This window comes from Bacillus rossius, unplaced genomic scaffold (genome assembly GCF_032445375.1).
Source record: "Bacillus rossius redtenbacheri isolate Brsri unplaced genomic scaffold, Brsri_v3 Brsri_v3_scf22, whole genome shotgun sequence".
In the NCBI taxonomy this organism is placed as follows: Eukaryota; Metazoa; Arthropoda; class Insecta; order Phasmatodea; family Bacillidae; genus Bacillus; species Bacillus rossius.
Window position 1 is genome coordinate 401704 of NW_026962393.1, and position 4286 is coordinate 405989.

General features: G+C 34.2%; 1 non-coding gene across 1 annotated transcript; it reads right to left on the reverse strand.

Annotated features, from left to right (window-relative positions):
• Positions 1-1706: 1706 nt before the first annotated feature.
• On the reverse strand, positions 1707-1825 carry LOC134543831 (5S ribosomal RNA). Its single transcript, XR_010077280.1, has one exon. It is a non-coding gene; the product is annotated as a 5S ribosomal RNA (ribosomal RNA).
• Positions 1826-4286: the final 2461 nt, after the last annotated feature.

Here is a 4286-nt window from a genome sequence, read left to right on the forward strand (position 1 = left end):
GCTAGGTTAATTACCGCAAAACTCCACTGTGTGCAAATATGTAGTGTGTCGCTGTATGCAAATATTTGGTATGTCTTTTTTTTTTTTTTTTTTTTTTTCAGGCAATACACACTTTGAATTTTACACAATTTCGATGCTGCAACCTAAGTGTATACATGCGAATAGGATTGCTTAAATGAAAAAGTAAAGTAGGAGGTAAGTGCAAATGTTTCCAGGAGGTTATGCACACACAATCTATTTTATGAATTAATAGTTATTATCTAAGAAAATGATAGAAGATTATAAATAATGTGTGCAGAATAATACAGAATTTGCATGTTACACAAAAAAAAAATATATATATATTCCAAATATTGTTAGCAAAATGCACCTAGATTAGTGAGCTGGATTTTTTTTTTTTTTTTGTATTTTTGTTCTGTTGATCCCACGTGGAGTCAAGGCTCCGGGATATAGAACATGTATGTGCAGACAATTAATATTTACATGATGCAAGTTACCAAGAAAAAAAATTTCAAAAAAAAAAAATACATAACATGTTACACAATTTAACTTTATGCAAAACATGAAGCAGCTGTTATCACAAGTCCATTCAACAAATTAACAGTTCAATTTCTCTATTATCAATCAAATTAAAGAATAGCTTCAGAGGGTAGGTAGGATATTCTAGAAGAATTTTTTTTACTGTTTTTTTTTTTAATACTGGTAAATTGTTTTAGTTATTTTCTGTGATATTAAGTTGTAAAGTTTTACTCCCAAGTAATTTAGTCCATTTTCAAATCGCCTAGTGTTATGTTCAACTATCCTCAATTTACTAGCATTTCTGGTGTTATACCTATGTGCGAATATCTAAAAAAAAAAAAAAAAAAAAAAAAAATAATAATTTTTTTTTTCTTCTTTTTCTTAAGAATGAATAAAAAGTTTCTAGAACGTATTCATTTATGGCAGTCAGGACTTTAAGTTTTTTGAATTTTGGTCTGCAGTTAGATGATTTTTTATCTTTTGTTATTATTCTAATAGCTCCTTTTTTTTTTTTTTTTCCCCCAATGTTATATGGCAGAAAGAGTAGAGCTATGGCTACTGTGACATCATGCATTGATGGGAAGGTTATTGTTGGATAACAAAAATTTAGATGATATAATTTTTATTTTTTTCCATACACAACACATTGCAGGTACAATTTTACAGGTTACAGCTGTACCACCTCTAGTATTGCTGCCGACCATCCAACAAATGAGCACACTAAACAGGCATTGATGACATTGTTATCAACGTCTTTTTGAATCTCTCATTATTATACATAACTGCCCACTGAAACAGAGAAACTTCAAAATAGGTGTGTGTGTGTGTGTTTATATATATATATATATATATATATATATATACATATATACATATATACATACATACATACATACATACATACATACATACATATACACTTATATATTTATTTTTTCACTTTGAATTTTGTATGAGGTATACACATGCAAAGATTCACAGCTACTGGGTGGGTGAGTGAGTGAGTGAGTGAGTGAGTGAGTGATTGATTGATTGATTGATTGATTGATTGATTGATTGATTGATTGAGAGAGAGTGAGTGTGTGTGTTAGGGGGGGGGGGGGAAATGTGGTGATTGTGGGGGAAAAAAAAATTTAAAATTGAAATTTTTAAAAAAAAATTTTTTTCTGTAGGGTGCAAAATAGTAGTGCCAACGGCACGTGGTGTTCCCAAGCGGTCACCCATCTAAGTACTAACCACGCTCGACGATGCTTAACTTCGGTGATCGGACGAGAACCGGTGTGTTCATCGTGATATGGCCGTTGGCAATGATATAGATGTTTTTTTTTTGCAGTTTGTATTTGCCACTCGAAATAGCTATACCAGGTGTGATTGTTACAAACAACAGGAGAAATCGTGTAATGAACACTCTTAAACTTCCCCCCCCCCCCTCCCCACACACAACACCCACCACCCTCACCATCCCAACCACCAAAGCCCTCTTCAAAATACACTCTCACACACACACACAAACCCACACTCTATAACTGATGAACATTACCATAACTTCTTAAAGCCATTAGATAATATTTAACTCAAGAAAGGTATTGTGATATGTTTAAAGAAAGAAAGGTGAAACCTTTAACTTTACCAGCAGGTATTAGTATCACTGAGGTATCTTCTAGGTTGTAGCAGCAATAGTAGTAATAATAATAAAATTAAATAAGGTAATAAAAAAGAAAAGTTATACATGTGATCAAATCATGAATGTATAAAACTGGAATGAATTTAAATTTTTTTTATTTTTCTTCATAGGCTGTTTTGAAATTGATGAGTAAGTGCCTCTTCTTTTAAATTTTTTAATGCTGAACACTGTTACATAAGAGATGAATGTTTAGAAAATTTAAAAAAAAAAAAAGCTAGCCCAGCCCCCTCCCCCCCTCACACAAAATCCAAACAAAAAAAAACACCCTCCTTCAAAACATCACATAATCATCCAGCCAGCAGTGCAGACGAGAAATTTGCACTCGGGGCCGCCATTTTGACGATAAATTCTTGCATGGCACACCAAAGGTAGGAAAGAATTTAAAAAAATAAAAATAATGGGCGAGCACCCTCGCGTCTGCCTGTAGAAAATGAAGTTAAAAGTAACATAACCTAAAGACAGGCACACACTAGGGTGCTCCCAGGCGGTTGAGAAATTTTTTCCCGCCAAAAGACTTATATATATTATTTATTTTACTGTTTTTGGCAGGGGGCTATGTCGGTCTGTGTGCAAAGTAGTTCCTACTCCCGCCGCCAGGAGCGCGCGCGGTGGGTAGCGATGTTGTTTTTTCTGCTTTCATTTGTTTATTATTTAGAGGGTTAATGCTATGTAAATGTACGCAAGTTTGGTTATGTGTCGGTAGTTGTGCGAGATTTAATTTCCGAAACGAAATTTGACTTTCATCGGCCTGCATTTCTCACTTATTCGGAAAATACATGTGTGTTTATGTATGTATAATAATCGAGTGATTTTGTAATAATTTGGAAGTTTTGTTTGCGTGTGCGATGTGGGGAAGAAAAGGTGTGCACACGAGTCCTAGGGCTATATTTTTTTTTATTGCGAAATATTTACTTCATGTGGTGAAAAATTTTAAATTATTTGTGATGCAAGTGAAATTTTTTTTTTTTTTTCAGTTGGGTGATGTGTTTGTCCTCGTTTGTGTGCAAGGAAGCAAACATGCTGAAGGTAAGGGGCCATAAATGACACTTTAAAATATTAGTTTACCATTAATTTTGGTTAAATATTAAATTGCCATATAAGTAAAATCATGTCAACTGTTGTATTCCACCCAGTATAAGCTGTTAGTAATGGGTACTTAATATAAATAGAATAAATGTAAGCATTTTCGTCTGCATGAAAATTCACTTTTTTTTTGGATCCATTTGTACTGTGGGTAGTTAAATAGTACATTATGTTGTTTTTACTTCGAAGTACAAAACATCTTGTGCATGATTGCAAATTCAAACGCAGTTAAGCATAATATGAATTCGAATTATGTGTGTGTGTGTGTGTATATATATATTTTTTTTTCAGTTTTTTTTTTTTTTTTTTTTTTTTTTTTACTGTGTCCAGTTTTAGCACAAATGGAATTATTTTCAAAGTGAATCGATGCAACTGGTCTTTGCCATTAATATTGATATATGATCTAACTAAATTAAATAGAAAGGATTTTTTTATTTATTTTTTTATATATATAAATATATTTGTAGCAATGTACTAATGACCACAGAAGTAAGCAAAAAAAAAAAATATATATATATATATCTCAGCCAGTAAACCATGCGTCTTAAAGACTTTTTTTAATGAAAATATTTCTGCCTTGGTTAAGCTTACATTTACTATCATAGGGATTGAGGGAATTGTAGAACAGCAGCAGAAGCATTTCCTTTCATGATCATGTTCTTGGTCCTGAAAAGGACCGTTTATGTAAGCATGTGCACACCAGACCTGCTCACTTGGAGCTGGTGTATTTGGTGACAGCCTTGGTGCCCTCGCTGACAGCGTGCTTGGCCAGCTCCCCGGGCAGCAGCAGTCTCACGGCCGTCTGTATCTCGCGGCTGGTGATGGTGGAGCGCTTGTTGTAGTGGGCGAGGCGGCTGGCCTCTGCCGCGATGCGCTCGAAAATGTCGTTCACGAAACTGTTCATGATGCTCATGGCCTTAGATGATATGCCAGTGTCCGGATGAACTTGCTTCAACACTTTGTAGATGTAGATTGCGTAGCTTTCCTTCCTCTTGCGCTT